At 34.0% G+C, this 12885-nt stretch overlaps 1 protein-coding gene across 39 annotated transcripts in view; it reads left to right on the forward strand.

Moving 5' to 3' along the window:
* The window catches only part of RIMS2 (regulating synaptic membrane exocytosis 2), a 357229-nt gene that overhangs the window by 281449 nt on the left and 62895 nt on the right, over nucleotides 1-12885 (forward strand). The gene's annotated exons all lie outside the window — the stretch shown is intronic.

Below are 12885 nucleotides of genomic sequence, written 5' to 3' on the forward strand. Positions count from 1 at the left end.
ATGAATATGGAATATCTTTCCATTTAATTGTGTATTCTTCGATCTCCTTTTTTCCCTTTTTTAAAATATTTATTTATTAAATTGATCAGGGTGTGTTGAGGAACCGCCATACTGACATTGATCAACATGAATATAGGTTTCAGGTGTGGGTTTTTACGTTACAAGATCTGTATGCACTGTGTGCCCAACACCCAAAGTCAAATCTTCTCTTGTCGCCTTATATTAGGATAAATTGTTATCTTTTCTTCTAGGATTTCTCTCACTATTGTGAGACTTCATACAGCATTTTTACATATAAAATAATGATCATCATTAAGAGTTTAATGACTTAATCTGGACAGTGATTATAAAGGTATTGGGTTTATAATTATCTTTTCATTGAACACTCCTTTGTATTTATGTATTTCACAAGTTTAAGAACATGAAGACAGGATTGAAGGGAGAGTAGTGCCAGGAACTGTCATCTCAGAATGGAACCAAGTTATACTTAATGCACATAAACATATAACCACTGTGTTAATATATATATTAATATATACACATATGATAATTCTTCTTTAATAGATGCATTTCTTTGTGTTTTTCATAGTGCTTTTATGCTCCAATTCTAGAGTGCTGATACCAAATTCTGTATATTTTTCAATAGAAAAATAATTCCCACTATCCAATTTTATTGAGAGTCACTACAAGGAATTTAAGCAATTCAATGATTAAAAAAAATTACCATTCATAGTCTACCACAGTGTAATGTACAATAATGAAATATTAGCATAAAAAGTAAAATTAAGGGAGGGGAGCTATGGGGGGGAAAAAAGAGGAACAATTTTAATAATCTGAACAGTAAAGATTTATTTAAAAAAATAAAATAAAATTAAGACAAAGGAAAATTTCATTTCATGGTTTATTTTACATGTTTTCTGTTCTGCAGTATTATAAATATAATCTAGTTTGTTAAAGATATGAATATGTACTTAGCAAATAAATTGTTCTGATACTATAATTTCAAATTTATGTCAAATTTGATTTCTCCTGGAAAGTAATTTTCATGTTCTCCAAGTGGGTTTAAAATAATCTTACTGTTATTTTTAAATTATTATTTATCTTTAAGAAAACAACAACACATACCTAGGAGAAATTTTATATCGGCATTTTTAATAGTATGTATTTCCACATATTCCCTTTATCTCTAGTACATTTATATAAGCATTTCACTTGCTAGATGCAATTTATTGAGGTTATGCAATTTGATATTAAATCAATACATCATATATCTTGCATTGAAAGGTTGCAAATAGCTTCAAAATAGTGAAAATATACCTCTTTAACACAAATTTAAAACATTGTAAGTTTCTAACAATGCTATGGGAACAACAAAAAATGTAAGTTAAATAGTGGAGAATAGAACAAAAAGATACTGAAGGGGTTAATTAATATGTTTTGTTTAAGAAATATATAAATTGTGCTATAAAGCATTTTATTAGTCTTTTGAATAAAATAAAATCTAGTCATTGTGAGTATTTAAACCTCTTAGAGACCTGTTCATAAATTTAAATAGCTAATATCCCTGCTAGCCATAATAAGATCTAGAACCAAATTATTTATTTTGAAAAATCTGACAATTCCCTTTTTTCTGAATTGATGGAATAGATATCCACACCTTAATCATCAGAGTTGTTGTGGAGAATGATAGACTAAAAACTCAATATTCCTTAATAAACTAGGGTAAAATCTTTAATTGTTCCTCCTAACTGTATAGAAACAATTGCTTTTTTTGTTCAGTTTTGATATTTTTAATCATTTAGAATTTTCATTTACATAAATTTATAAGAAAACCTTTCAGCCCTGATAGCTTTTAAGCTTGAATTAAGGATTGCAAATTTTTAAACTTCATTAACTATGAGAACACCTGTGAGTCAATATTTCTTTATGAATTAAAAATAATTAGATGCATTGTCTCAGAACGTTGCTACATAATAGCTTACAATAATTTTTCTGCAATGGCAAAGAAGTGAATGCTTTTAATTTGCATTCAATTTATTATAAATCCTAAAAGACAATAATGGTGTTTAAATTCTTACACTTTTAGCAAAATAAATTGTGTAGGCATAACTGCTACCTCTCATTTCCTTTTATTTCAGTAACTAGAGGCCCGGTGCATGAAAATTCATGCACTGGAGGGGAGGTCCCTCAGCCCATCCTGCCCCCTCTTACAGTCTGGGAGCCCTCAGTGGCGGGAGGCACCCCGGCATCAGACCTCTGCTGCTGCCACTGCTGGCAGTCAATTAGCATATTCCCTCCTTATTGGCTGTGGGCGCTGCCATCTTTGTGACAGCATGAAGGTCAATTAGCATATTCCCACTTTGTTAGACAGGATAGTTGTCTATTGAAGGAGATGAAGTTTCTTTAGTGCTTGATGTCTACTGAGTCGTGTGGTTCCAGTATTTGCATATTTATAATGAAAATTACATACAAAAAATGCCGTAATGATCTTTTAGATGGTTGAGTGAAGAGGTTAGGATTTTTAACTTTACTAGAGTAAAATCTTTAATCATTCCTCCTAACTATATAGAAAGAATTGCTCAGTGTCTGGTATTGATCAACTAGAAACAAACTAACTAGAGTCATGGACCATATTTTACTCCCAAGCTCTACCAGAAATGGGAAAGCGACCATAGAAACTGCCTACACAAAGATAACTGAGACTTGTTCTACAGGCAGCTCACAGCATTTCCTCCAGACTTACCAAGTTTAATTTCCATGGCTCTTTCAGTCACAGTGTTCTAATACTAGTCTGGGCATCTCGCGCTCAGAGTCCTGCTGGTGCCAAGCGGGTGATATAAGTGATTAAAATCAGGTTTGAGGACGAGGTAATGTTGGGAATTGTGGCCAACAGGAGAGCACATGCTCCCTTTGAAAGGGAAAGTGTGCTCAGCTTCAGCCAGTGGTTGTCATACAGGAATGCAGGCAGTGTTGTCAGATCTCTAACTCCTCTGTTAACTTTGTAAACAACTCTTCTGGCTAAAGAAAGTGTATCAGTGGGCCGGGTCCACAGGTGGGCCACCTGTTTGCAGCTGAAATAGTCATTATTATTGTTGGAATAATGACCCTGAGTTACTAAAAGTTCCAAGCAATCAAAACAGGAATAGTTTTCTTTATATTGTTCTAAGTCAGAAAACTGATCATATGTTTTAGAACATCTACACTAATAAAAGAGAAAGATGCAAATCGACCATACCTTCGTGACACCCACCAGCCAATCAGGAGTGAGTATGCAAATTAACACAACAAAGATTGTGGGTTAATTTGCTTACGCAGGCGCTGAGTGGCCAGATGCAGGGCGTTCCGCACCACCCCAGCTGCTCCGCACCTCTGGGCAGGGTGGGAAGGCAGAAAGGCAGCTCTGGGCCGGAGCGAAGATGGTGCGGCAGCCAGGGGAAGGAAGGCCCATTCTTGCACGAATCTTCGTGCATCGGGCCTCTAGTTCTTTAATAATGTAAATTCCAACATATTAGAACATTATATTGTAAAAATATTCTTGTTAATGATTATCGAGAGAGTGAGAGATGTGTCTATGTTAGAAACTAATTAAACTCTGGATCTTCGCCTCATTTACCTCAGGTAACAAGCAAAAATAATAGGATATTATATGGAATTGTTGTGTAAAATACTATAAAGTCCTTAACAGATATAAAAATAAGAGCTGTGGTGGATTTTAAGTATCTAGGAGTGGAGCTAATTATAGAAATGTTAAATAAGTATAAATACATAATGTGGCCCATCTGGTAAACTATTTTCTATATTTTATGACTATTTAGATTAAGGGGACCTTAAATTAAGTTTTATTGGAATTTCTAGAAAATACAAAATAGTTGTTGGTTCTAAAAAATAGTTTTAATAAAGCAGCTCTTTAAAATTCAAAATTAGCCTGGTTATTGTTGCTCAGTGATTGAGCATCAACCATGAACCAAGAGGTCACTGTTCAATTCCCAGTCAGGGCATATACCTCAGTTTTGGGCTTGATCCCAAGTTGGGGTTGTACAGAAGGCAGCTGATGGACGATTCTGTCTCATCATTGATGTTTCTATCTCTCTCTCCCTCTCCCTTCCTCTCTCTGAAATCTATTTTTTTTTTTTAGATCAAAAGTAAATACTGTTGTTGATTGGTTCAGTGTTTACATGATACACAGTGAACTAGATTGAATTTTATACTTTCAGTTAGTAGTTTTGGAATTTTGGAGATACTATTTAATTTGCCATTTTGTTTTTAACTCCAATAAAGTGTTTAAATCCTAACAAGCATGGCATTTATTGTATTATTCATTATTTGTAAATATAGATAAGACTTAAAAATCACTTTCCTTTTTCTATCTGTCTAACTTAAGTGTAAATAGTAGTTCTAATTTACTTTTTGTATTTATTGTTTAAATCATAAAAGCTTTTCTTATCTTAAGTATAATAAAACATTGTGTGAATTTAGAAAAATTCTATATACAAAGTAGGGCAAAGTAAGTTTATAGTTATGAGTACACAAAATACAGTTTATTCTTGTATTATTTGCTATTGTATTATTTTCCATTTGAACAACTGTAAAGCTACTTTTGCCCCACACTGTATAGTAAATTACATCAATATATTTTGGAAATCTGCTCATGCTTTACCTTTTTTCTGATCTAGCAACTTAGATTTATTTGTACAAGTTTAATTCAGCTTTCCAAAATTCATCACACTCTACATATTAATATTTAAATTATATAAATTATATATATGAGCACACAGTGTGTGTATTGGCATATATTCTGTATTTTCATGGATATCTTATAATCTAATGTATTCAAGTAGGCTTACAGGCTTAGGGTAGTAATGGAACTTTAAAATTTCTGTGGAAATATTTTGAAATAATTTATGTTTAATAATTTTCAGAGAATATAATTATGAGCAAAATAACCTACATTTTCTATTGATTGGTTATGTGGACTATTTTCTTGTGCTTTAATCAACAAAACTCAATATCTTAACTATTTGGGAAATTTTTTCTTTTTCTTTCTTGTACTGAATTCTGAAATGTCTGCATAGCCTTATCAAATTTCAGGTTACCTCCAGACTGCCCAATATCTGTATACATTTACATATCTAAATGTATAATTTAAGGGAATTCTTACGCCATTGAATTGATTTCTTACTTGGGCATTTATATTTTTATTATAAAGACTGTATAGAATCATATCAAGGACATAGTAAGTAGAAATGGACAGTAATTCTGGACAGAATATGCAATGACCTTCCATTGGCATTGCTACTGAAAATTTCAGAGGAAATAGATTATGAGAAGGAAATAAAAATACTTCCAATAACTGAGGAAGTTATTCCAGTGATAGAGGAGTTTCCTTTTTTACCCTTCTTATCTGTTGATTATGATAAATATAAAAATTTTATAATTCTTTATGTAGTATGAGATATAAATAACTTTATAAGAAAGATGGCCATGAGAATGTCATAACAAAATCTTGATAAAAAAGTTCTCCCTCTTTCCAGTTGATAATTATAAGATTTTAAATTAAAGTTTCATGGTTAGTGTACAGGCATGCTGTAAATCCAGATTTATTTTAATCTACATATATAGCAGTTCAGTTAAAGAAAAATGTTTGGCAAAGTACATTTTGCCCATAAGTTTGAAGAGTAAAATTTGCAAATAATTTCAAAAATGTCCTAATATTCACTTACTTATTAGCGAGAGTAAAATTGTCCAAATGTTAATAAAAATATTATTTTTATGAGCAAGTGCTCCCAGGCCAAGCTGAATAAAGGCAGCTCAGCCATTCTGGCCTGTCACATTACTACAGTCTCACTCCAAATAAAACCCATGGTAACTGAAAAATTACAGTGTCCTAGAGCCCACAAAAGTGATACAACCTTTGTCTGGCCAGTGTGGATCAGTAGTTGAGCATTGACCTATGAACCAGAAGGTCATGGTTCAGTTCCCAGTCAGGGCACATGCCCGGGTTGTGGGCTCGATCCTCAGTAGAAGGTGTGTAGGAGGCAGCTGATCAATGATTCTCTCTCATCATTGATGTTTCTATCTCCCTCTTCCTTCCTCTCAGAAATCAATTAGTATATATATATATATATATATATATATATGTATATGTAGTGACACACCCTTATCTGTTGCTTGAACAGCAAAGCAAATGCATGTATGGATAGAAATTTTGATTGAGATTTTCTGTCATTTTTAATAACATTATTTCAAAGCTCTAATTTTTCTCTAGCATAGTAAAGCTCTTGTATTTTTAGACAAATATAGAGCACTTTGTGATGAGCAGAATTAATATCCAATAATTTTCTAATATATTTCCCATATGTCATATTATAAATAGCACTCAATTGTATAGTTTCTAATTCCATTTGGATGTGAGCACTCTGTAAGACCTGGGGCAAGTTTTTATTTCTTCAGTTTCTCAATCATATAGAAAACAAACCAACTTATCTTTAAGTCTCTTTCACCTATAAAATTCATATTTAGATCATTACATAATTTTAACATTTAAGCCACATTTAACTTTTCATCTAAATCCAAAAAAATCTGAGCTAGATCATAATTTATAACATTAAAAAATGATTGCTTAATATTTTTTAAGTAAACCCAATAATATAAAGTATATTTATAATTATCATTTAATTCCTCAAGTTAGTTACTGACAATTTCTTGGAAAACAATCTAGGAGCTTTTCATCTGTATTTTATTTCTTCATTGGGTAATTTTGAGATGTGTTTCTCGACTATGATCTTCATGAGAGTGAAGACATGCTAGTCATTTCTCTATCTGTCAATAAAAAATAATAACTCATTCTTTTTTTTCTTTTATATTTGTTTCAGATGTATGGCATAGTGGTTAGACAGTTATATAAAATACAAAGTGATCCCCCTGATAATTATAGTACTTACCTGACACCTTACATAGTTATTACAATATTACTGACTACATTCCCTGTATTTTATATCCCCACAACTATTTTGTAAATTCTTACTCCCTTCACCCTTTTCACCCATCCTTCCCACCCTACTTTCATCTGGCAGCCCTCAGTTTGTTCAGGGTATTTGTGAATTCGTTTGTGAATTCGTTTGTATTTTGTTGGTTTATTTATTTTGTTCTTTAGATTCCACATGTAAGTGAAATCATATGGTATTTGTCTTTCTCTATCTGACTTATTTTACTTAGTATAATATTGTCCAGGTACATCCATTCGGTCACAAATGGGAATTACAATCTTTTTTATCGTCAAGTAGTATTCCATTGTATATGTGTACCATAGCTTTTTTTAATCCACGTGTCTATTGGTGGGCAGTTGGGTTGCTTTCATATCATGGCTATTGTAAAAACATTGCAGTGAACATAAAGGTGTATATATCTTTTCAAATTGGTGTTGTAGATTTCTCAGTATATATTCCCAGATTTCGAATTGCTAGGTCATAAAATAGTTCTATTTTTTATTTTTTTAGGGGACTTCCACACTGTCCCATTCTTATTCTGTGTTTACTTAGATTAAACAAATAACTAACTAAAAAAGTTAGAGGATATTTGTATTCACTATTTTGGTTCCTTTTATAGCATACAGTGTATAATGAAATTAAGCAATTATTTTTATTTAAAATTTTTAAAACACATTTTCTAGGGAAAAATATTGGGGTGTTAGCTTTACAACAGGCAGCAACAGTATAATTAAAACTAGAATACAAGAAAAGATGAGGGTAAAAGGAAAATACTAAAAAAATATCACATTTTTCAGTGTCAAAACATAATTAGTTCCATTGCCCTGTGGGGGAAATAGCACTGCATATAGGTGTGTAAAAGATCCAGTCCTTTCCCACCATCACACCACTGAAATATAGAAAGAAATGGATGAGTAGATTAACCAAGTGGCCTTGCTTCTTAGCAAGTGTTTGACAGGCAAGTGAACCAATTAACTTCCTCCCTTCTTTCCACTTCCATTTCTCTCTTTGCTCCTTTCACTCCCTACCTCTTTTTCCTGCTGCTAGTTTTGGCAATTGTGATAGTGTCCAGAGAGATACTGAGATGTTTGAAAAACAGTTTTTACCGTGCGGAGGTCAAAGTGAATGGAGAACATGGACAGCTAAATGATTATAACACAATAACTGAACTAAACTGCCAATATAAAAGAATACTTAATAATTGAATATTTTATAATGATATATTTTAAATGTTATTTAGTTACACATGTGAACTAATCAGTAATTCCCCAGTTTCCTCATGTAAGGAAGTTAAGTGTAAAGGGAAGAATCTTGGGAGATAACAGTTAAGCTCTGAGGCATAAATTCACCTTCCTGATGCCACCATTCTAGCACATGCTACATCATCTCAGAGCTTTACTAAGGATTCCAAATAATCTGAAAATTAAGTTATTTTAGTTTGGCTTTATGTTTTGACAACTTTATTTAACTTTATTGGGTTGACATTGATTAATAAAATTACTGTATAGGTTTCAAGTGTACAATTCTATATGCATCCTCTGTATATTGCATTGTGCACCCACCACCCAAAGTCAAATCTTCTGTCACCACATATTGGACCCACGTTAGCCTTTACTCCTCCTCCCCGCCTTCCCTCTGGTAACCACTACACTGTTGTCTGTGTCTATGAGTTTTTGTTTGTTTTTCTCATTTGTTCATTTGTTGCTTTCAATTTTGTATCCCACATATGAGTGAAATCATATGGTTCTTGACTTTTTCTGTCTGACATTTCACTTAGCATGGTATTCTCAAGATCCATCCATGTTGTTGCAAGTGGCAGTATTTCATCCTTTTTTTTTATGGCTGAGCAGTATTTCATTATATACTAGCATATCTATCACATCTTCTTTATCAAATCATACATCAAAGGACACTTCAGTTATTTCCATGTCTTGGCCACTGTGAATAATGCTGCAGTGAACATAGGGGTACATATATCTTTGGAAATAAATGCTTTCAAATTTGGGGGGAGATACCCTGAAGAGGGGTTGGTGGGTCAGATGGTAACTCTATTCTTAATTTTTTGAGGAGCCTCCATACTCTTTTCCATAGTGGCTGTACCCGTCTACATTCCCACCAGCAGTGAATGAGAGGTGCTGGACTAGAGAGGGAACAAAAAGGAACAAAAAGGGGAAAAATCCAAGACTATTGCAAAGAATGAATCAATAGGGTTTGATGATTTGTTGAATTACTTTATTCTTTCAATAAATATTTAATGAGTGCTTATTAAGGGCAAGACCCTATTCTATATGCTTGGGATGTAGGATCGAACTAACAGACAAAGTTCCTGCAAATATGGGACTTAAAAATTGATGGAGGAGACTGACAGTAAAATATATTGGGTGTGGGAAGATGCGAGTGGAAAAGGCAATAGTGTGTGGCAGAGTCCAAGGAAATGGAAAGATGGCTTTACTGCCCGCAGAGCAGAATGAGGATTTGAATCCGGGAAGTAAGTGGAGATTTAAGAAGCCTGAGCTTTGAGTGTGGTGATTGAAATGAGCAGGGATAAAGGGAATAGATAATGAGGTCAGTCCTGATAGTCTCAAAGCTGATAATGGAGGTGAGGCTGCGTTTGCTGGAGTCGGGGTTTCCTACCAGAGCACCAGGAGTTGTAGGGCCGCGGCCGTCGGGCAGGTGTGATGGAGGGGTGATCACACGAGCCGCTGAAGCGCAGGGGCAGGGAGAGGTAGAACACATTAAGTGTTTCCACGTTTGGTAACTGTGCCTGTTGGAAGACAAGCTGGGAAGTTGAAAGTGTTATGAATTTTAAGCAGATGAAGAATAAAAGATTTTTAAATTTTTGAATTTTTAAAAGTAAGACAGGGCCCTGACCGGTTTGGCTCGGTGGATAGAGCGTGGGCCTGCGGACTCAAGGGTCCCAGGTTTGATTCTGGTCAAGGGCATGTACCTTGGTTGCGGGCACATCCCCAGTGGGGAGTGTGCAGGAGGCAGCTGATCGATGTTTCTCTCTCATCGATGTTTCTAACTCTCTATCCTTCTCCCTTCCTCTCTGTAAAAAATCAATAAAATATATTTTTTAAAAAAAAGTAAGACAGGAACTTGGCATGAAGGTCATTGTAAAGTGAATATGCATATTTCTATGTTGATACATCCTTATAGTCTGGTGAAAGGAAATAAGAACAATCCATGTTATTGTTATTGAAATCAATATTAGCTTCATGTTTAACTTCAGTTTTTAAAACTATTTAATAAAAGCAAGGCGTTAATTATACCACCTGAGATTTCCAGGGCAGCCACTTACCTTTCCTATTACCGTGCATACTTTCTGAATAGAGAACTTGGCAATCAACAAATTACTCTCTTCCTTTCAGAACCCCAAGAAGCGTGAATCTAGATAAAGTTTCTTGTACTGCTAAATAAATAAAGGAAAGAATGGATCATTTACCAAATGACACTATATCTTGGTATCTTAATTTTCAATTTGCTAAGGTCGTTGCATTATTGCCATGTTATTTTTGTATAATGGTAATCTTTCAAAAATGTCTGATAAATTATTGTGCAGTGGAGTAACATTTTCAAGCAAAGAATATATTGAATTTCAATATGGGAGTGTCTAGATTTTTGCCATCTGAAAGAAGATACTTAATTACCTTTTCAAAATATGTTTATTTTATAATGCTAAGTTTCATTCAACCTGTATATGTTTTTATTTTAGTTAATATAGAATCATAGGAAATGAAGAGATCTTATGATAGTTTAACAACTAAAAAAAAGCTTTTATTCTAGATATAGGCAATACTTTTAAAAAGTCTGGTTCACAGAAAAAATATTAATGCCCTATATTTGAGTATGGAATGACCCAGGTCATTTTACTTAAGCAATCTTTCTCCCGTTTAAAAAACAAAACCTCAAAGAGTGAAATTTTACGCTAGTTGTAAATAGTTCTAAAGAATTGAGCATGTCAGGCATTATTTACACTAAATTTTTATTATGTGAATCAAGGGAGGACAGTAGGCTGAGCTATAATAGTAGACAATTTTTAAAAATCACATATTTAATGTACAAAGTAGATCATTCTGTTATTTCTCAAATGCATTTTATTTAAGAATACGATATGACTAAATGTAAACCATTGGTGGAATACACACACAAAAAATTGCAAGTGGTTATTAACTTGTATTTTTTAAACCAATTTTAATATGTAGGCCCAAGGATAGAGTGATTTAAAATTATTTTTAAAGCTCAAAATGCAAAATGGCTAAATTTTTTAAATCTGTGGTCAAAAAGTATTTTAAATTTTACAAGAAAATGAGGGAATAGTAATCAAATACATAAAGTATAATGAGATAATTTCCAAATAAAGTTTTTATACATAAACACATGAAAAAACTCCAAAGTTGATTTATCTATTATGTGGAATTATCAACCAAAGTAGACGTGTACAATTATATCAACCACTGTACCAAAAGTAACATTTTATTTTTCTCAAAATTTAAAAATAGCCAGTGTATAAAGATAAAAGAAACATTAATGGTATACAATCATTTCTGTGCTGAGAGAAAAATACCCCCCCCCAAAAAAAAATCATTCTTAAGTATATGCTAATCACAATAACACAAACAACTGAACAGCAAAGCAATGCATTCTGGACTAGATTGTTTTTATGTAGGGACAGAACTGAGACTTCAGAATAAGATTTTATAACAGAAATCAGTAAAAGCATTTGTTGACAGCTCACTGTCCGCTTTGACCATCTGCCTGTGGTTGGAGATATAACCTAGGCATAATGTGTGGTTACGGGAGATGGGAGGATTAGCTTAAATGGAAGAAGGAGGCCGCTCCGTTTGAGTGCAGTGCTTTCTGCATCTGCATAGGAGCAAAGCGAGGGCGGCACCCGCCAACCACACGGCCTGCGTGGGATGGAGGACTGCTGTGAAATGTGCAGATGCACAGGGGATAGGAGTGGCGTCTCTTAACTTATTATCTGAAATCACTATTATTTGAAGGCTTTAGATTAATCGACATCTACCAAGTTCTGCCTTGGACTCTGTTTTGTCTTTACAGTTTACTTAGCAAACTGGGTTAGAAGTGGTTTTAGAACAAACATCATGTCTTATATTTTTAATCAGCATAGCGTGTCTTAAACATGGTAGAGGTACAAGTAGTATTTGTTAATTGGTTCATATCTATGTATTTCTAAAACAATTATTAGGAAGTTTTATTTTCCTCAGCAAATACATATTTATTGAGTACCAAATTGATTTTGAAACATACTAGATGCAGCTTAAAATTAAATTAGTATTTAATCATCCCTACATTACTCGGAGTATTCATTCATATAGTGAATTTCTTTAATTCACTTACTCAATAATTCTTTCCTTAAAGCCACTTAGTGCCAAGTATGAGGAACTAGGCCGCTGAAGTCACTGACAAAGCGAACTATCCCAGCTCTATGAGAAGAGAGCAGACGATTGCAGTAGCGTTTTTATAGTGGCGACATAATAAAACCTTGAGAACACATTGTAATTGGCATCCAAAAATTCATGATGTCGAATGTGACGTTGCCATATCGTTAGGTTCATGAAATGACCTGGGGGAAGCTGCCCAGCTGGTGCGCAGTCTCGCTACCAGAGCCCCGCTGCCCAGATACCAGATGCATTTTGATGCCACCTGGCGGCAGTTGTCTAGGCTGGTGAAAATACCAAAAATGTAGGTGGTTCTGAACAGCCAGTGAAGGCTTCCTGTCTTTCCACATGGCCAAGTTGTACTGCTGAGTGAGACCAGCCAGCGGGTCTCCGAGACTGGCTGCTGGGTCTGCAGCATCAGCGTCACCTGCAATCTTGTGAAAAATGCAGATTTTCAGGCACCACCCCAGACCCACTGGATCAAAAACTCTGGG

The sequence above is a fragment of the Eptesicus fuscus genome, chromosome 19, assembly GCF_027574615.1.
Source record: "Eptesicus fuscus isolate TK198812 chromosome 19, DD_ASM_mEF_20220401, whole genome shotgun sequence".
NCBI classification, from domain to species: Eukaryota; Metazoa; Chordata; class Mammalia; order Chiroptera; family Vespertilionidae; genus Eptesicus; species Eptesicus fuscus.